The 21,575-nt window shown below is 46.4% G+C and overlaps 3 non-coding genes across 3 annotated transcripts; all 3 read left to right on the top strand.

Annotated features, from left to right (window-relative positions):
- Positions 1 to 8,083: 8,083 nt before the first annotated feature.
- TRNAL-CAG (transfer RNA leucine (anticodon CAG)) lies at positions 8,084 to 8,166 on the top strand. The gene has a single exon. It is a non-coding gene; the product is annotated as a tRNA-Leu (tRNA).
- A 3,562-nt stretch (positions 8,167 to 11,728) lies between these two features.
- On the top strand, positions 11,729 to 11,811 carry TRNAL-CAG (transfer RNA leucine (anticodon CAG)). The gene has a single exon. It is a non-coding gene; the product is annotated as a tRNA-Leu (tRNA).
- A 2,347-nt stretch (positions 11,812 to 14,158) lies between these two features.
- TRNAL-CAG (transfer RNA leucine (anticodon CAG)) lies at positions 14,159 to 14,241 on the top strand. Its single transcript has one exon. It is a non-coding gene; the product is annotated as a tRNA-Leu (tRNA).
- Positions 14,242 to 21,575: the final 7,334 nt, after the last annotated feature.

A 21,575-nucleotide genomic window follows, 5' to 3' on the forward strand; every position in this document is an offset into this window, starting at 1 on the left:
CATGGGAGGGGTGTGTTGCATCGTGCACACACGGTGCCTGTTTCGCAGATAAGTTTTAATAAATACACAGAGAATAATATAGAGTCATTGGCCACGAGGAACACCTTCCCTGACCTTTTATTCTCTCCGGTTCCACGTCACCACGCCTACCATCCAACTCCAAAACTCAGGGGAGACTAACACTCCCTACCTCCCTTGGTGTGCATCATAGGCGTGCCCATGACGAACACAAACATTTCTCCTTAACCAATACAAAACAAACATAGCTGCTCAAAAAAAAGATACTATACTAATCCAGTATACAAGAATAGTACACAACAAGAAATGCCACATTCAGTCAATCCACCCCGAATCCTTGCAACCGCGTTGAGCATGGCGGTCGAGGACTCAAACTGTACCGTTCAAGTCCTTGTCTCAGAGGCACTGAGTTGATTGGTATGGAGCCAGGCACCTCCTGATCTGAATCTTGAACTGGCTCCAAATTCTTCATGTCCACACCCCTTGTAGTAGATGATTGAGAATTAGTAGCAGTCACCACCGGCCATGTGCACTGGCTCAAACTTCTGCATGTCCACACCCCATGTCGTCGATGATTGAGAATTAGTAGCAGTCACCACCGGATTCACTGTCAGGATGATCCATCCTCTCTCCTTCATCAGCTTCAGATCCCACTGTTTCCCTGAGCAGGAAGGTCTGGAATTGAAAATACAGAGGACATTAAACAACATTCACTCAGTACATGGCACTCATTTTGGTTTATACGCTCGAAATTGAGCCATGAGGGAGGTGTGAAGAGTGTCAGGATGGCCGAGTGGTCTAAGGCGCTGCATTCAGGTCGCGGCCTCCCTTGGAGGTGTGGGTTCAAATCCCACTTCTGACAAGTGTATTTTGCGAGGTGGATACATTTTTGGACTTTTTTTTCCCAAGCACCGTATCAAAAACAATGTGAACAGTTTCTGTAAATTATCGATAAGATCTATTTTCCGTTGCTTGCACTAATTGCCTGAAGTTGGCTAAATCGCAGTAAATCGGTAAAGCAGGAAATCACAGCATCTTCAACAAATCGTGATAGAGGGGCCGAGATAAAGGTTTCGACCCTACATATCAAAAGCGCAGCTGTCAACAGTTCAGCAGGTTCACAGTGCAGAAGGTTCAGTGACACCAGGGTCCCCTGCGTCCCAATCACAGCTGGTTTTTAACTTCTGTATTCAGGGGATGGGAGGGGTGGGGGTGTTGCGTCGTGCACACACAGTGCCTGTTTTGCAGAGAAGTTTTAATAAATACACAAAGAATAATATGGAGTCTTTAGCCACGAGGAACACCTTCCCCTACCTTTTATTCTCTCCGATTCCACATCACCGCACCTACCATCCAACTCCAAAACTCTGGGGAGACTAACACTCCCTACCTCCCTTGGTGTGCATCATGGGCGTGCCCATGACGAACACAACATTTCTCCTTAACCAATACAAAACAAACATAGCTGCTCAAAAAAAAGATACTATACTAATCCAGTATACAAGAATAGTACACAACAATAAATACCACATTCAGTCAATCCACCCCGAATCCTTGCAGCCGCGTTGAGCATGGCGGTCGAGGACTCAAACTGTACCGTTCAATTCCTTGTCTCAGAGGCACTGAGTTGATTGGTATGGAGCCAGGCACCTCCTGATCTGAATCTTGAACTGGCTCCAAATTCTGCATGTCCACACCCCCTGTAGTAGATGATTGAGAATTAGTAACAGTCACCACCGGCCATATGCACTGGCTCAAAATTCTGCAAGTCCACACCCCATGTAGTAGATGATTGAGAATTAGTGGCAGTCACCACAGGGTCCACTGTCAGGATGATCCATCCTCTCTCCTTCATCAGCTTCAGATCCCACTGTTTCCCTGAGCAGGAAGGTCTGGAATTGAAAATACAGAGGACATTAAATAACATTCACTCAGTACATGGCACTCATTTTGGTTTATAAGCTGGAAATTGAGCCATCAGTCTGGTGTCAAGAGTGTCAGGATGGCCGGGTGGTCTAAGGTGCTGCATTCAGGTCACAGTCTCCCTTGGAGACGTGGATTCAAACCCCTCTTCTGACAAGTGTCTTTGTGAGGTGGATACATTTTTGGACTTTTTTTTCCAAGCACCCTTATCAAAAACAATGTCAACAGTTTCTGTAAATTATTGATAAGATCTATTGTCCGTTGCTTGCACTATTTGCCTGAAGTTGGCTAAATCGCAGTAAATCGGTAAAGCAGGAAATCACAGCATCTTCAACAAATCGTGATAGAGGGGCCAAGATAAAGGTTTCGACCCTACATATCAAAAGCACAGCTGTCCATAGTTCAGCAGGTTCACAGTGCAGAAGGTTCAGTGGCACCAGGGTCCCCTGCGTCCCAATCACAGCTGGTTTTTAACTTCTGTATTCTGGGCATGGGAGGGGTGTGTTGCATCGTGCACACACAGTGCCTGTTTCGCAAATAAGTTTTAATAAATACACAGAGAATAATATAGAGTCATTGGCCACGAGGAACACCTTCCCTGACCTTTTATTCTCTCCGGTTCCACGTCACCGCCCCTACCATCCAACTCCAAAACTCGGGGGAGACTAACACTCCCATCCTCCCTTGGTGTGCATTATAGGCGTGCCCATGACGAACACAACATTTCTCCTTAACCAATACAAAACAAACATAGCTGCTCAAAAAAAAGATACTATACTAAACCAGTATACAAGAATAGTACACAACAAGAAATGCCACATTCAGTCAATCCACCCCGAATCCTTGCAGCCGCGTTGAGCATGGCGGTCGAGTACTCAAACTGTACCGTTCAAGTCCTTGTCTCAGAGGCACTGAGTTGATTGGTATGGAGCCAGGCACCTCCTGATCTGAATCTTGAACTGGCTCCAAATTCTGCATGTCCACACCCACTGTAGTAGATGATTGAGAATTAGTAGCAGTGACCACCGGCCATGTGCACTGGCTCAAAATTCTGCATGTCCACACCCCATGTAGTAGATGATTGAGAATTAGTAGCAGTCACCACCGGATCCACTGTCAGGATGATCCATCCTCTCTCCTTCATCAGCTTCAGATCCCACTGTTTCCCTGAGCAGGAAGGTCTGGAATTGAAAATACAGAGGACATTAAACAACATTCACTCAGTACATGGCACTCATTTTGGTTTATAAGCTGGAAATTGAGCCATCAGTGCAGTGTCACAAGTGTCAGGTTGGCCGAGTGGTCTAAGGTGCTGCGTTCAGGTCGCAGTCTCCTTTGGAGGCGTGGGTTTGAATCCCACTTCTGACAAGTGTCTTTTGTGAGGTGGATACATTTTTTGACTTTTTTTTTCCAAGCACCCGTATCAAAAACAATGTCAACAGTTTCTGTAAATTATCGATAAGATCTATTGTCCGTTGCTTGCACTAATTGCCTAAAGTTGGCTAAATCGCAGTAAATCGCTAAAGCAGGAAATCACAACATCTTCAACAAATCGTGATAGAGGGGCCGAGATAAAGGTTTCGACCCACCATATCAAAAGCACAGCTGTTAATAGTTCAGCAGGTTCACAGTGCAGAAGGTTCAGTGGCACCAGGGTCCCCTGCGTCCCAATCACAGCTGGTTTTTAACTTCTGTATTCAGGGCATGGGAGGGGTGTGTTGCATCGTGCACACACAGTGCCTGTTTCGCAGATAAGTTTTAATAAATACACAGAGAATAATATAGAGTCATTGGCCACGAGGAACACCTTCCCTGACCTTTTATTCTCTCCGGTTCCACGTCACCACGCCTACCATCCAACTCCAAAACTCAGGGGAGACTAACACTCCCTACCTCCCTTGGTGTGCATCATAGGCGTGCCCATGACGAACACAAACATTTCTCCTTAACCAATACAAAACAAACATAGCTGCTCAAAAAAAAGATACTATACTAATCCAGTATACAAGAATAGTACACAACAAGAAATGCCACATTCAGTCAATCCACCCCGAATCCTTGCAACCGCGTTGAGCATGGCGGTCGAGGACTCAAACTGTACCGTTCAAGTCCTTGTCTCAGAGGCACTGAGTTGATTGGTATGGAGCCAGGCACCTCCTGATCTGAATCTTGAACTGGCTCCAAATTCTTCATGTCCACACCCCTTGTAGTAGATGATTGAGAATTAGTAGCAGTCACCACCGGCCATGTGCACTGGCTCAAACTTCTGCATGTCCACACCCCATGTAGTCGATGATTGAGAATTAGTAGCAGTCACCACCGGATTCACTGTCAGGATGATCCATCCTCTCTCCTTCATCAGCTTCAGATCCCACTGTTTCCCTGAGCAGGAAGGTCTGGAATTGAAAATACAGAGGACATTAAACAACATTCACTCAGTACATGGCACTCATTTTGGTTTATACGCTCGAAATTGAGCCATGAGGGAGGTGTGAAGAGTGTCAGGATGGCCGAGTGGTCTAAGGCGCTGCATTCAGGTCGCGGCCTCCCTTGGAGGTGTGGGTTCAAATCCCACTTCTGACAAGTGTATTTTGCGAGGTGGATACATTTTTGGACTTTTTTTTCCCAAGCACCGTATCAAAAACAATGTGAACAGTTTCTGTAAATTATCGATAAGATCTATTTTCCGTTGCTTGCACTAATTGCCTGAAGTTGGCTAAATCGCAGTAAATCGGTAAAGCAGGAAATCACAGCATCTTCAACAAATCGTGATAGAGGGGCCGAGATAAAGGTTTCGACCCTACATATCAAAAGCGCAGCTGTCAACAGTTCAGCAGGTTCACAGTGCAGAAGGTTCAGTGACACCAGGGTCCCCTGCGTCCCAATCACAGCTGGTTTTTAACTTCTGTATTCAGGGGATGGGAGGGGTGGGGGTGTTGCGTCGTGCACACACAGTGCCTGTTTTGCAGAGAAGTTTTAATAAATACACAAAGAATAATATGGAGTCTTTAGCCACGAGGAACACCTTCCCCTACCTTTTATTCTCTCCGATTCCACATCACCGCACCTACCATCCAACTCCAAAACTCTGGGGAGACTAACACTCCCTACCTCCCTTGGTGTGCATCATGGGCGTGCCCATGACGAACACAACATTTCTCCTTAACCAATACAAAACAAACATAGCTGCTCAAAAAAAAGATACTATACTAATCCAGTATACAAGAATAGTACACAACAATAAATACCACATTCAGTCAATCCACCCCGAATCCTTGCAGCCGCGTTGAGCATGGCGGTCGAGGACTCAAACTGTACCGTTCAATTCCTTGTCTCAGAGGCACTGAGTTGATTGGTATGGAGCCAGGCACCTCCTGATCTGAATCTTGAACTGGCTCCAAATTCTGCATGTCCACACCCCCTGTAGTAGATGATTGAGAATTAGTAACAGTCACCACCGGCCATATGCACTGGCTCAAAATTCTGCAAGTCCACACCCCATGTAGTAGATGATTGAGAATTAGTGGCAGTCACCACAGGGTCCACTGTCAGGATGATCCATCCTCTCTCCTTCATCAGCTTCAGATCCCACTGTTTCCCTGAGCAGGAAGGTCTGGAATTGAAAATACAGAGGACATTAAATAACATTCACTCAGTACATGGCACTCATTTTGGTTTATAAGCTGGAAATTGAGCCATCAGTCTGGTGTCAAGAGTGTCAGGATGGCCGGGTGGTCTAAGGTGCTGCATTCAGGTCACAGTCTCCCTTGGAGACGTGGATTCAAACCCCTCTTCTGACAAGTGTCTTTGTGAGGTGGATACATTTTTGGACTTTTTTTTCCAAGCACCCTTATCAAAAACAATGTCAACAGTTTCTGTAAATTATTGATAAGATCTATTGTCCGTTGCTTGCACTATTTGCCTGAAGTTGGCTAAATCGCAGTAAATCGGTAAAGCATGAAATCACAGCATCTTCAACAAATCGTGATAGAGGGGCCAAGATAAAGGTTTCGACCCTACATATCAAAAGCACAGCTGTCCATAGTTCAGCAGGTTCACAGTGCAGAAGGTTCAGTGGCACCAGGGTCCCCTGCGTCCCAATCACAGCTGGTTTTTAACTTCTGTATTCTGGGCATGGGAGGGGTGTGTTGCATCGTGCACACACAGTGCCTGTTTCGCAAATAAGTTTTAATAAATACACAGAGAATAATATAGAGTCATTGGCCACGAGGAACACCTTCCCTGACCTTTTATTCTCTCCGGTTCCACGTCACCGCCCCTACCATCCAACTCCAAAACTCGGGGGAGACTAACACTCCCATCCTCCCTTGGTGTGCATTATAGGCGTGCCCATGACGAACACAACATTTCTCCTTAACCAATACAAAACAAACATAGCTGCTCAAAAAAAAGATACTATACTAAACCAGTATACAAGAATAGTACACAACAAGAAATGCCACATTCAGTCAATCCACCCCGAATCCTTGCAGCCGCGTTGAGCATGGCGGTCGAGTACTCAAACTGTACCGTTCAAGTCCTTGTCTCAGAGGCACTGAGTTGATTGGTATGGAGCCAGGCACCTCCTGATCTGAATCTTGAACTGGCTCCAAATTCTGCATGTCCACACCCACTGTAGTAGATGATTGAGAATTAGTAGCAGTGACCACCGGCCATGTGCACTGGCTCAAAATTCTGCATGTCCACACCCCATGTAGTAGATGATTGAGAATTAGTAGCAGTCACCACCGGATCCACTGTCAGGATGATCCATCCTCTCTCCTTCATCAGCTTCAGATCCCACTGTTTCCCTGAGCAGGAAGGTCTGGAATTGAAAATACAGAGGACATTAAACAACATTCACTCAGTACATGGCACTCATTTTGGTTTATAAGCTGGAAATTGAGCCATCAGTGCAGTGTCACAAGTGTCAGGTTGGCCGAGTGGTCTAAGGTGCTGCGTTCAGGTCGCAGTCTCCTTTGGAGGCGTGGGTTTGAATCCCACTTCTGACAAGTGTCTTTTGTGAGGTGGATACATTTTTTGACTTTTTTTTTCCAAGCACCCGTATCAAAAACAATGTCAACAGTTTCTGTAAATTATCGATAAGATCTATTGTCCGTTGCTTGCACTAATTGCCTAAAGTTGGCTAAATCGCAGTAAATCGCTAAAGCAGGAAATCACAACATCTTCAACAAATCGTGATAGAGGGGCCGAGATAAAGGTTTCGACCCACCATATCAAAAGCACAGCTGTTAATAGTTCAGCAGGTTCACAGTGCAGAAGGTTCAGTGGCACCAGGGTCCCCTGCGTCCCAATCACAGCTGGTTTTTAACTTCTGTATTCAGGGCATGGGAGGGGTGTGTTGCATCGTGCACACACAGTGCCTGTTTCGCAGATAAGTTTTAATAAATACACAGAGAATAATATAGAGTCATTGGCCACGAGGAACACCTTCCCTGGCCTTTTATTCTCTCCAGTTCCACGCACCGCGCCTACCATCCAACTCCAAAACTCGCGGGAGACTAACACTCCCTACCTCCCTTGTTGTGCATCATAGTCGTGCCCATGACGAACACAAAATTTCTCCTTAACTAATACAAAACAAACATAGCTGCCCCAAAAAAAGATACTATACTAATCCAGTATACAAGAATAGTACACAACAAGAAATGCCACATTCAGTCAATCCACCCCGAATCCTTGCAGCCGCGTTGAGCATGGCAGTCAAGGACTCAAACTGTACCGTTCAAGTCCTTGTCTCAGAGGCACTGAGTTGATTGGTATGGAGCCAGGCACCTCCTGATCTGAATCTTGAACTGGCTCCAAATTCTGCATGTCCACACCCCTTGTAGTAGATGATTGAGAATTAGTAGCAGTCACCACCGGCCATGTGCACTGGCTCAAACTTCTGCATGTCCACACCCCAAGTAGTCGATGATTGAGAATTAGTAGCAGTCACCACCGGATTCACTGTCAGGATGATCCATCCTCTCTCCTTCATCAGCTTCAGATCCCACTGTTTCCCTGAGCAGGAAGGTCTGGAATTGAAAATACAGAGGACATTAAACAACATTCACTCAGTACATGGCACTCATTTTGGTTTATAAGCTGGAAATTGAGCCATCAGTGCAGTGTCAAGAGTGTCAGGATGGCCGAGTGGTCTAAGGCGCTGCGTTCAGATCGCAGTCTGCTTTGGAGGCGTGGGTTCGAATCCCACTTCTGACAAGTGTCTTTTGCGAGGTAGATACGTTTTTGGACTTTTTTTTTTCAAGCACCCGTATCAAAAACAATGTCAACAGTTTCTGTAAATTATCGATAAGATCTATTGTCCGTTGCTTGCACTAATTTCCTGAAGTTGGCTAAATCGCAGTAAATCGCTAAAGCGGGAAATCACAGCATCTTCAACAAATCGTGATAGAGGGGCAGAGATAAAGGTTTCGACCCTACATATCAAGAGCGCAGCTGTCAATAGTTCAGCAGGTTCACAGTGCAGAAGGTTCAGTGGCACCAGGGTCCCCTGCGTCCCAATCACAGCTGGTTTTTAACTTCTGTATTCAGGGCATGGGAGGGGTGTGTTGCATCGTGCACACACGGTGCCTGTTTCGCAGATAAGTTTTAATAAATACACAGAGAATAATATAGAGTCATTGGCCACGAGGAACACCTTCCCTGACCTTTTATTGTCTCCGGTTCCACGTCACCGCGCCTACCATCCAACTCCAAAACTCGGGGGAGACTAACACTCCCTACCTCCCTTGGTGTGCATCATAGGCGTGCCCATGACGAACACAACATTTCTCCTTAACCAATACAAAACAAACATAGCTGCTCAAAAAAAAGATACTATACTAATCCAGTATACAAGAATAACACACAACAAGAAATGCCACATTCAGTCAATCCACCCCGAATCCTTGCAGCCGCGTTGAGCATGGAGGTCGAGGACTCAAACTGTACCGTTCAAGTCCTTGTCTCAGAGGCACTGAGTTGATTGGTATGGAGCCAGGCACCTCCTGATCTGAATCTTGAACTGGCTCCAAATTCTGCATGTCCACACCCCCTGTAGTAGATGATTGAGAATTAGTAGCAGTCACCACCGGCCATGTGCACTGGCTCAAAATTCAGCATGTCCACACCCCATGTAGTCGATGATTGAGAATTAGTAGCAGTCACCACCGGATTCACTGTCAGGATGATCCATCCAATCTCCTTCATCAGCTTCAGATCCCATTGTTTCCCTGAGCAGGAAGGTCTGGAATTGAAAATACAGAGGACATTAAACAACATTCACTCAGTACATGGCACTCATTTTGGTTTATATGCTCGAAATTGAGCCAAGAGTAAGGTGTGAAGACTGTCAGGATGGCAGAGTGGTCTAAGGCGCTGTGTTCAGGTTGCAGTCTCCCTTGGAGACGTGGGTTCAAATCCCACTTCTGACAAGTGTATTTTGCGAGGTGGATTCATTTTTGGACCTTTTATTCCCAAGCACCGTATCAAAAACAATGTCAACAGTTTCTGTAAATTATCGATAAGATCTATTTTCCATTGCTTGCACTAATTGCCTGAAGTTGGCTAAATCGCAGTAAATCGGTAAAGCAGGAAATCACAGCATCTTCAACAAATCGTGATAGAGGGGCCGAGATAAAGGTTTCGACCCTACATATCAAAAGCGCAGCTGTCAATAGTTCAGCAGGTTCACAGTGCAGAAGTTTCAGTGGCACCAGGGTCCCCTGCGTCCCAATCACAGCTGGTTTTTAACTTCTGTATTCAGGGGATGGGAGGGGTGGGGGTGTTGCGTCGTGCACACACAGTGCCTGTTTTGCAGAGAAGTTTTAATAAATACACAAAGAATAATATGGAGTCTTTGGCCACGAGGAACACCTTCCCCTACCTTTTATTCTCTCCGATTCCACATCACCGCACCTACCATCCAACTCCAAAACTCGGGGGAGACTAACACTCCCTTCCTCCCTTGGTGTGCATCATGGGGTGCCCATGACAAACACAATATTTCTCCTTAACCAATACAAAACAAACATAGCTGCTCAAAAAAAAGATACTATACTAATCCAGTATACAAGAATAGTACACAACAATAAATACCACATTCAGTCAATCCACCCCGAATCCTTGCAGCCGCGTTGAGCATGGCGGTCGAGGACTCAAACTGTACCGTTCAAGTCCTTGTCTCAGAGGCACTGAGTTGATTGGTATGGAGCCAGGCAACTCCTGATCTGAATCTTGAACTGGCTCCAAATTCTGCATGTCCACACCCCCTGTAGTAGATGATTGAGAATTAGTAGCAGTCACCACCGGCCATATGCACTGGCTCAAAATTCTGCAAGTCCACACCCCATGTAGTAGATGATTGAGAATTAGTAGCAGTCACCACAGGGTCCACTGTCAGGATGATCCATCCTCTCTCCTTCATCAGCTTCAGATCCCACTGTTTCCCTGAGCAGGAAGGTCTGGAATTGAAAATACAGAGGACATTAAAAAACATTCACTCAGTACATGGCACTCATTTTGGTTTATAAGCTGGAAATTGAGCCATCAGTCTGGTGTCAAGAGTGTCAGGATGGCCGGGTGGTCTAAGGTGCTGCATTCAGGTCACAGTCTCCCTTAGAGACGTGGGTTCAAACCCCACTTCTGACAAGTGTCTTTTGCGAGGTGGATACATTTTTTGACTTTTTTTTTCCAAGCACCCTTATCAAAAACAATGTAAACAGTTTCTGTAAATTATCGATAGGATCTATTGTCCGTTGCTTGCACTAATTGCCTGAAGTTGGCTAAATCGCAGTAAATCGGTAAAGCAGGAAATCACAGCATCTTCAACAAATCGTGATAGAGGGGCCGACATAAAGGTTTCGACCCTACATATCAAAAGCACAGCTGTCAATAGTTCAGCAGGTTCACAGTGCAGAAGGTTCAGTGGCACCAGGGTCCCCTGCATCCCAATCACAGCTGGTTTTTAACTTCTGTATTCAGGGCATGGGAGGGGTGTGTTGCATTGTGCACACACAGTGCCTGTTTCACAGATAAGTTTTAATAAATACACAGAGAATAATATAGAGTCATTGGCCACGAGGAACACCTTCCCTGACCTTTTATTCTCTCCGGTTCCACGTCACCGCACCTACCATCCAACTCCAAAACTCGGGGGAGACTAACACTCCCTACCTCCCTTGGTGTGCATCATAGGCGTGCCCATGACGAACACAACATTTCTCCTTAACCAATACAAAACAAACATAGCTGCTCAAAAAAAAAGATACTATACTAAACCAGTATACAAGAATAGTACACAACAAGAAATGCCACATTCAGTCAATCCACCCCGAATCCTTGCAGCCGCGTTGAGCATGGCGGTCGAGGACTCAAACTGTACCGTTCAAGTCCTTGTCTCAGAGGCACTGAGTTGATTGGTATGGAGCCAGGCACCTCCTGATCTGAATCTTGAACTGGCTCCAAATTCTGCATGTCCACACCCCCTGTAGTAGATGATTGAGAATTAGTAGCAGTCACCACCGGCCATGGGCACTGGCTCAAAATTCAGCATGTCCACACCCCATGTAGTAGATGATTGAGAATTAGTAGCAGTGACCACCGGATCCACTGTCAGGATGATCCATCCTCTCTCCTTCATCAGCTTCAGATCCCACTGTTTCCCTGAGCAGGAAGGTCTGGAATTGAAAATACAGAGGACATTAAACAACATTCACTCGGTACATGGCACTCATTTTGGTTTATAAGCTGGAAATTGAGCCATCAGTGCAGTGTCAAGCGTGTCAGGATGGCCGAGTGGTCTAAGGCGCTGCGTTCAGGTCGCAGTCTCCTTTGGAGGCGTGGGTTCGAATCCCACTTCTGACAAGTATCTTTCGCGAGGTGGATACATTTTTGGACTTTTTTTTTCCAAGCACCCGTATCAAAAACAATGTCAACAGTTTCTGTAAATTATCGATAAGATCTATTGTCCGTTGCTTGCACTAATTTCCTGAAGTTGGCTAAATCGCAGTAAATCGGTAAAGCGGGAAATCACAGCATCTTCAACAAATCGTGATAGAGGGGCAGAGATAAAGGTTTCGACCCTACATATCAAGAGCGCAGCTGTCAATAGTTCAGCAGGTTCACAGTGCAGAAGGTTCAGTGGCACCAGGGTCCCCTGCGTCCCAATCACAGCTGGTTTTTAACTTCTGTATTCAGGGCATGGGAGGGCTGTGTTGCATTGTGCACACACGGTGCCTGTTTCGCAGATAAGTTTTAATAAATACACAAAGAATAATATAGAGTCATTGGCCACGAGAAACACCTTCCCTGCCCTTTTATTCTCTCCGGTTCCACGTCACCGAGCCTACCATCCAACTCCAAAACTCGGGGGAGACTAACACTCCCTACCTCCCTTGGTGTGCATCATAGGCGTGCCCATGACGAACACAACATTTCTCCTTAACCAATACAAAACAAACATAGCTGCTCAAAAAAAAGATACTATACTAATCCAGTATACAAGAATAACACACAACAAGAAATGCCACATTCAGTCAATCCACCCCGAATCCTTGCAGCCGCGTTGAGCATGGAGGTCGAGGACTCAAACTGTACCGTTCAAGTCCTTGTCTCAGAGGCACTGAGTTGATTGGTATGGAGCCAGGCACCTCCTGATCTGAATCTTGAACTGGCTCCAAATTCTGCATGTCCACTCCCCTCGTAGTAGATGATTGAGAATTAGTAGCAGTCACCACCGGCCATGTGCACTGGCTCAAACTTCTGCATGTCCACACCCCATGTAGTCGATGATTGAGAATTAGTAGCAGTCACCACCGGATTCACTGTCAGGATGATCCATCCTCTCTCCTTCATCAGCTTCAGATCCCACTGTTTCCCTGAGCAGGAAGGTCTGGAATTGAAAATACAGAGGACATTAAACAACATTCACTCAGTACATGGCACTCATTTTGGTTTATACGCCCGAAATTGAGCCATGAGCGAGGTGTGAAGAGTGTCAGGATGGCCGAGTGGTCTAAGGCGCTGCGTTGAAGTCGCAGCCTCCCTTGGAGATGTGGATTCAAATCCCACTTCTGACAAGTGTATTTTGCGAGGTGGATACATTTTTGGACTTTTTTTTCCCAAGCACCGTATCAAAAACAATGTCAACAGTTTCCGTAAATTATCGATAAGATCTATTTTCCGTTGCTTGCACTAATTGCCTGAAGTTGGCTAAATCGCAGTAAATCGGTAAAGCAGGAAATTACAGCATCTTCAACAAATCGTAATAGAGGGGCCGAGATAAAGGTTTCGACCCTACATATCAAAAGCGCAGCTGTCAATAGTTCAGCAGGTTCACAGTGCAGAAGGTTCAGTGGCACCAGGGTCCCCTGCGTCCCAATCAGAGCTGGTTTTTAACTTCTGTATTCAAGGGATGGTAGGGGTGGGGGTGTTGCGTCGTGCACACACAGTGCCTGTTTCGCAGAGAAGTTTTAATACATACACAAAGAATAATATGGAGTCTTTGGCCACGAGGAACACCTTCCCCTACCTTTTATCTCTCCGATTCCACATCACCGCACCTAACATCCAACTCCAAAACTCGGGGGAGACTAACACTCCCTACCTCCCTTGGTGTGCATCATGGGCGTGCCCATGACAAACACAACATTTCTCCTTAACCAATACAAAACAAACATAGCTGCTCAAAAAAAAGATACTATACTAATACAGTATACAAGAATAGTACACAACAATAAATGCCACATTCAGTCAATCCACCCCGAATCCTTGCAGCCGCGTTGAGCATGGCGGTCGAGGACTCAAACTGTACCGTTCAAGTCCTTGTCTCAGAGGCACTGAGTTGATTGGTATGGAGCCAGGCACCTCCTGATCTGAATCTTGAACTGGCTCCAAATTCTGCATGTCCACACCCCCTGTAGTAGATGATTGAGAATTAGTAGCAGTCACCACCGGCCATATGCACTGGCTCAAAATTCTGCAAGTCCACACCCCATGTAGTAGATGATTGAGAATTAGTAGCAGTCACCACAGGGTCCACTGTCAGCATGATCCATCCTCTCTCCTTCATCAGCTTCAGATCCCACTGTTTCCCTGAGCAGGAAGGTCTGGAATTGAAAATACAGAGGACATTAAACAAAATTCACTCAGTACATGGCACTCATTTTGGTTTATAAGCTGGAAATTGAGCCATTAGTGCAGTGTCAAGAGTGTCAGGATGGCCGAGTGGTCTAAGGCGCTGCGTTCAGGTCGCAGTCTCCTTTGGAGGTGTGGGTTCGAATCCCACTTCTGACAAGTGTCTTTTGCGAGGTGGATACATTTTTTGACTTTTTTTTTCCAAGCACCTGTATCAAAAACAATGTCAACAGTTTCTGTAAATTATCGATAAGATCTATTGTCCGTTGCTTGCACTAATTTCCTGAAGTTGGCTAAATCCCAGTAAATCGGTAAAGCGGGAAATCACAGCATCTTCAACAAATCGTGATAGAGGGGCAGAGATAAAGGTTTTGACCCTACATATCAAGAGCGCAGCTGTCAATAGTTCAGCAGGTTCACAGTGCAGAAGGTTCAGTGGCACCAGGGTCCCCTGCGTCCCAATCACAGCTGGTTTTTAACTTCTGTATTCAGGGCATGGGAGGGGTGTGTTGCATCGTGCACACATGGTGCCTGTTTCGCAGATAAGTTTTAATAAATACACAGAGAATAATATAGAGTCATTGACCCCGAGGAACACCTTCCCTGGCCTTTTATTCTCTCCGGTTCCACGTCACCGCGCCTACCATCCAACTCCAAAACTCGGGGGAGACTAACACTCCCTACCTCCCTTGGTGTGCATCATAGGCGTGCCCATGACGAACACAACATTTCTCCTTAACCAATACAAAACAAACATAGCTGCTAAAAAAAAAGATACTATATTAATCCAGTATACAAGAATAGTACACAACAAGAAATGCCAAATTCAGTCAATCCACCCCGAATCCTTGCAGCCGTGTTGAGCATGGCGGTCGAGGACTCAAACTGTACCGTTCAAGTCCTTGTCTCAGAGGCACTGAGTTGATTGGTATGGAGCCAGGCACCTCCTGATCTGAATCTTGAACTGGCTCCAAATTCTGCATGTCCACACCCCCTGTAGTAGATGATTGAGAATTAGTAGCAGTCACCACCGGCCATGTGGACTGGCTCAAAATTCAGCATGTCCACACCCCATGTAGTAGATGATTGAGAATTAGTAGCAGTCACCACCGGATCCACTGTCAGGATGATCCATCCTCTCTCCTTCATCAGCTTCAGATCCCACTGTTTCCCTGAGCAGGAAGGTCTGGAATTGAAAATACAGAGGACATTAAACAACATTCACTCAGTACATGGCACTCATTTTGGTTTATAAGCTGGAAATTGAGCCATCAGAGCACTGTCAAGAGTGTCAGGATGGCCGAGTGGTCTAAGGCGCTGCGTTCAGGTCAAAGTCTCCTTTGGAGGCGTGGGTTCGAATCCCACTTCTGACAAGTGTCTTTTGCGAGGTGGATACATTTTTTGACTTTTTTTTTCCAAGCACCCGTATCAAAAACAATGTCAACAGTTTCTGTAAATTATCGATAAGATCTATTGTCTGTTGCTTGCACTAATTGCCTGAAGTTGGCTAAATCGCAGTAAATCGGTAAAGCAGGAAATCACAGCATCTTCAATGTGAAAAAACAGGGCTGATTGCAGAGGCCCCATAACTTTCTGCCCCCATTTTCCTCTTTTTGCTGGTGTTTTCCTGACTTTGATGGTGCCCTGGGTACTGCTAACCAGTCCAAGGGCCTGTGCTCTGTGTAAAATGGATATGCAAATTAGGCTAATTATAATTGGCTAAGTTAACCTACCTATAAGTCCCTAGTATATGGTAGGGCATGTAGGTTTAGGGACCACAGCATAGGTGGTGCACACCTAGGTGCACTGCTGAGGTGCCCAGTGTCATTTTAAAGGCAGGCCTGCCTTGCTGGCTGCTTTTAAATTAAAGTTATATGCAAATTCGACTTTGGAATTAAAGGTACTTCCAAAGTCTTAAACTACCTTATTTTTAAATATAAGTCACCCCTAAGGTGTGCCCTATGTGCCCCTAGGGCTGGGTGCCATGTAACTATAAGCAGGGACTTTATAAAAATAGATTTATAAGCCCTGGTGAGGTAAAAACAGCCAAATTCTTTTTTCCCTCATTGAAGTAAATGGCCTTCATAGGCTAGAATGGGCAGACTTTATTTTAAATTTTAAAGTCTCCTTAAATGTTACATACCAAGAATTTGGTATCAAATTGATTGTTGTAATAAATCCCACAACTTCCAGTTGTTGGATTTAATATAACTTGTTCAGGTAAAAAGTTTAGACTTTACCTAAAAAGTTGCCAATTTCAGCTCTGCATTGTTTTTGCTGCTGTGCTCTGATTGGCCAGCCTGCAGCAGCTTCTGCCAGGCTGCCTTGATGAGGTGTGAAGTGGCCTGACTTCACACAAAGGAATGTGCTTGGGGGAGAGAATCTCCCCTCAGCAGATGGTGAGGCAGGAAGGGGGAGGGCGGCCAAACTGGTCTTCAAAGGCAGAGAAGGACATTTGGAGCATCCAGCAACAGCCCCACATCCTGCAACCCCAGACAACTAGGTGCCCCCTTGATTAGATTAGGAGAGGGCAGGAGAGGGGTGTGTTTATGATTTTTAGCCACACCAGTGGGTGGGCTCAGCCAGATGTAACCTCCAAAAATCAGATTCAGCCATGTTGGATTTTTGGAGACTGTTGCCTTTTGGGATGGATTTTTGCCACACTTCCCAGGAAGTGGTCATCACAGGGGGACGACCCTGTACCTGATTGGAGGATCAGGACCCCCCTGCTTTTCACCCAGGAGCAAGGATAAAACTGGCAGACCTGACCCCACACCTCAGATCCCCTCCAGAATTCAACAAGAAAGGAACTAAAGAAGAAGAAGGACTGCCCTGCTGGACCCCTGGCCTGCACCTGGACCCTGCACTCAGAAGGACTGCACCAGCTGCACACTTGGGCTTCACCACAAGAAGGACTTTGCCTGGCTTCAACTGGTTTAAGGAGGGACTCCCTGTTTGCTACAGGTGAAAAATTGCTAAACCAGAGTCCCCTGCACCAACTCCTGAAGAAAGCGACCAGCTGACCACTGTCCAGTGGCCAAAAAGGAGTTTGCGCCAGGTGCATTCTGGGAGTTGAAGTCCGCACCCCCCAAGGACCATCACAGAACTTCTGGACCCTTGGGGTGAGCTGTGGACCCCAAAAGAACCTTAAAAGAACATCTGGGTGAAGCCCCAGAAGTTTGGAAAAGATTTGAGAATTTTTGGAAAAAAGCTCCAGAGAGGGACCGACCCGCCGCGGAAATTCTAGCCGGCTTGCCTCAACCGCGACCCGGCCTGACTTCGTGGTTCGTCCCGGTAAAGAAAAACATCCAAAAAAGAGACTAAGTCAGAACGTAAAAAGTTGACCGGGACCTCCCAGCCATTGAATCCGAGAAGGGCTCCACGGACGTCGGATCAAGATCCAGGTTTACCCCGGTCGAAGGATTTTCATCTCGAAAAAACGACTAAGTCCGAAGGTAAAAATCACCACCGAGGAAACCGACTTCGCGTATCCGGACAAGGGCTCCAGGAGGTCGGATTCAACTGGCAGGTTCGTCCCGGGGAAGAAAAACATCAAAAAAAGAGACTAAGTCAGAAGGTAACTTTTTAACCGAGTCCTCCCGCGACTTGTAGCCGAGCAGGGCTCCATCGCGGTCGGCCTCAAAGTTTGACTTTGCCCCGGTCCTGGTGCAACCAGATGACCCGATTGGCGCTTTTTGTTTCTAAGCGCTAGAAAATAATAATACTTTAAAAATTCATATCTCCGGTTCCCCTGAACCGATTTTAATCGTTTTTGTGTCATTTTAAAGATAAAAATATAAGCTATTTTTATAAATTGGTTTTGGATTTTTAAACTGTTTCCTGTGTTTTATTTAATTACTGTTTTGTGATATTTGAATGCTTTACACTTTGTCTCCTAAGTTAAGCCTTGACGCTCGTTGCCAAGCTACCAAGGGTTGAACTGGGATTAATTTACTGAGACCTAACTGTACCTAGGTGGAGGTTAGTGGCTTGTTGCTAGGTGTAGGTACCTACCTGCCCTACCAATAACCCATTTTCCAACATAATTGGAAGCAGCGACGGGATCCTGTACTTGTGTTCAATATCACGTTACAGTTTTAGGTAAAACAAATTAAAAATCCTTTAAATTGTCCTAGTGCAAAAATTGTTTTTAATTTTTAATTTGGATTAATTTCAATTATTGAATTTTTGTAATTTTTCTAAATTCTTGTTTCCAATTTTTGCAAAAAGTTTTTGTTGACACAAAACTAGGGAACCATGGAGCTTGATCTGGCTAGCCTACCCACACTGACAGTAGTCCAGCTTAGGGGGTTGTGTATTGAAAGAGGGTTGCCTGCAACCACTGATCTCAGGAAGCAAATCCTGATCACATCCCTGACAGCATGGGCTGAGGCCCAAGAGGTAGAGTCAGAAGAAGCTCCAGAGGAGGGAGAAAGAAGGGAGGATGCAAGCTCTAACCACTCAGGGGAGGGAAGGCATCTGAGCCCAAATGAGGATGAGGAAGAACGGTCCTCAGTAAACACAGTCACTAGGGGCAGATCCAAAGCTAGTGGTGGGAAGGGGGTCCTTTCAGGAGGAGAGAACCCATCCATCAGAGAAAGAGAGCTGGAGGCCCAGCTAGCATACATAGCTTTGGAAGCAGAGAAGCTGGCCCTAGAAAAGAAAAAGTTGGCATACAAAGAGAAAAGAGATGGAAGCAGCGATAAAGAAGCTGAGGTGTCCATGGGTGGGGGAGTTTGCCCCAGATTACCCAAGGGGGTAGTTCCTGCTTATGTAGAGGGGGATGACATAGATAAGTGGCTGGGGGCCTTTGAGAGGGCACTCCAAATGAGAAGGGTTAGGCCTCAATACTGGGGTTCCCTTTTGTGGGAGTTGGTCCCCAACTCAGGGAGGGATAGGCTTCTGACCTTAAGGGGGGAGGAGGCAGATTCATACCCTAGTATGAAGAGGTGCTTAGCCAAGAAGTTTGGTCTGACCCCAGAGCAATATAGAATGAAGTTCAGGGACACCCAGAAGGTCAGTACCCAGTCTTGGGTCGACTTTGTGGACATTTCACTAAGGGCACTAGAGGGCTGGATTATTGGTAACAAAGTAGATACTTATGAGGGGTTATACAATCTGATCATGAGAGAGCACATCTTGACCAATTGTACCCAAGAAAGGTTACGCCAGCATCTAGTGGACTCTAAGCAGACCAACCCTAGAGAGCTAGGGGAGGCAGCTGATGAGTGGTTGAGAACCAGGGTGGTTGTCAAGTCCCAGGGGGGAGACTCCAAGAAGGGGGGGACAGGTCCCCAAAAACCTAAGGAGGGAGGTGGTAAGCCCACCACAGAGACTCCCTCTGTACCCCAGAACCCTAAGAAGGAGGAGAGTAAATCCCACTCCCACTCTGACAAGCAGAGACAGGGAGACCCAGGGTTAAAAAAACTCTTGGACAGTAGGGCTTGCTTTGACTGTCAGCAGACAGGTCACTTCAGAGGAGATGCAGCCTGTCCAAAGAAGGTGGTTAGCACTGGGCTGTCCAGTGTAGCCATAGAGGAGGATTCCTCAGATGATGAAGTCCTCCTAGCATTGTGCTGGGAGACAGGACCAGATGGTAAGCTGTTGATCCCTGAGGGTGGGAGTAGGCACTTCCACCACATTCAAGTGAATGGGATCCCTACCACTGGCCTGAGAGACACCTGTGCCAGTCACACTATAGTGAGTGACCGGTTAGTGACCCCAGACATGTATGTCCCAGGAAAGACAAAGAAAGTCAGGATAGCCACAGGGGAGGTCACCTCCAAACCTGTAGCCATAGTGCCCCTAGAGAGGGAGGGTATCCTTGACTGGATTAGGGTGGTAGTCAGTGCTGACCTTCCCCTAGATTGTATCCTGGGCAATGACCTCCCAGAGGTGAGTCTGGTCACAGATGGGGTGGTCGCCCAGGGCGCCCCCCCAACCCAAAGTCCTGGGGAGTCAGTCCCTACAGTTAGGAGACAGGGGTCCCCAAGAAAAGGAAAGAAGAAAAGGAAGGGTAGGCCACTATTAAAGAGAGTTCCAGGGAGCCAAAGGCCTTCTGCCCCAGTAGGGGGGGAGCCCAGAGTTGGCACTGGTGAGGCCTCACCTGACCCCAAGGAAGTCCTGAGTAGTCAGGCAGCTGTCCAGATGCAGGGTGTTGCCCCTGCACTGACAGAAGGGAGAGTGGAAGGAGGGTGCCTGCCACAGGAGGTGGTAGCCCCCCACTCTAGACAGCAAGAGGGGTGCCAGGACCCCAAAGTTGCCCCTAAAGCAGCTCAGCCACCTGTCAGTGGAGAGCTCAGGGTGTGGTTCTGGGTACTGACAGCTGTCAGTAGCCTCTGCTGGGTGCTAGCCTTCCTGGCAGCACTGTACTTGGCCTGGGAGGCAGACCCCAGGGCCAATAGCAAAGTAGGCCCCCTGACCCTATTGGTCATGGTGGGGTTGCTCAAGTGTTGGGTGACCTCTTTGGATAAGCTAGGTGTTGCCCTAGCAAAGTTTGGAGTAGGGGAGGTGGGCACCTCACTACCCAAGTTGGCAGAGAGAAAGGAGGAAGACCCCCCTAGAGGAAAGTTTCAGATTGAGTTGGGTCCTTTTACTGTTGGGATGGCTTCACTACCCATAGGGAGTGACCCTGACAGGAGGATATAAGGCAGAGTAGGCCCTGCAAAGGGACAGACAGTTTTCTTTACTGTCTTCCTCGCCTAACAAGCCAGGAAGACTCTCCCAGGGTTGGGCTGAGTCTCCTGGGCGTGTGGGCTGGGGGGGGGGGGTTGTGTGAGAAAACAGGGCTGATTGCAGAGGCCCCATAACTTTTTGCCCCCATTTTCCTCTTTTTGCTGGTGTTTTCCTGACTTTGATGGTGCCCTGGGTACTGCTAACCAGTCCCAGGGCCTGTGCTCTGTGTAAAATGGATATGCAAATTAGGCTAATTATAATTGGCTAAGTTAACCTACCTATAAGTCCCTAGTATATGGTAGGGCATGTAGGTTTAGGGACCACAGCATAGGTGGTGCACACCTAGGTGCACTGCTGAGGTGCCCAGTGTCATTTTAAAGGCAGGCCTGCCTTGCTGGCTGCTTTTAAATTAAAGTTATATGCAAATTCGAATTTGGAATTAAAGGTACTTCCAAAGTCTTAAACTACCTTATTTTTACATATAAGTCACCCCTAAGGTGTGCCCTATGTGCCCCTAGGGCTGGGTGCCATGTAACTATAAGCAGGGACTTTATAAAAATAGATTTATAAGCCCTGGTGAGGTAAAAACAGCCACATTCGTTTTTCCCTCATTGAAGTAAATGGCCTTCATAGGCTAGAATGGGCAGACTTTATTTTAAATTTTAAAGTCTCCTTAAATGTTACATACCAAGAATTTGGTATCAAATTGATTGTTGTAATAAATCCCACAACTTCCAGTTGTTGGATTTAATATAACTTGTTCAGGTAAAAAGTTTAGACTTTACCTAAAAAGTTGCCAATTTCAGCTCTGCATTGTT

This window comes from Pleurodeles waltl, unplaced genomic scaffold, assembly GCF_031143425.1.
Source record: "Pleurodeles waltl isolate 20211129_DDA unplaced genomic scaffold, aPleWal1.hap1.20221129 scaffold_39, whole genome shotgun sequence".
NCBI classification, from domain to species: Eukaryota; Metazoa; Chordata; class Amphibia; order Caudata; family Salamandridae; genus Pleurodeles; species Pleurodeles waltl.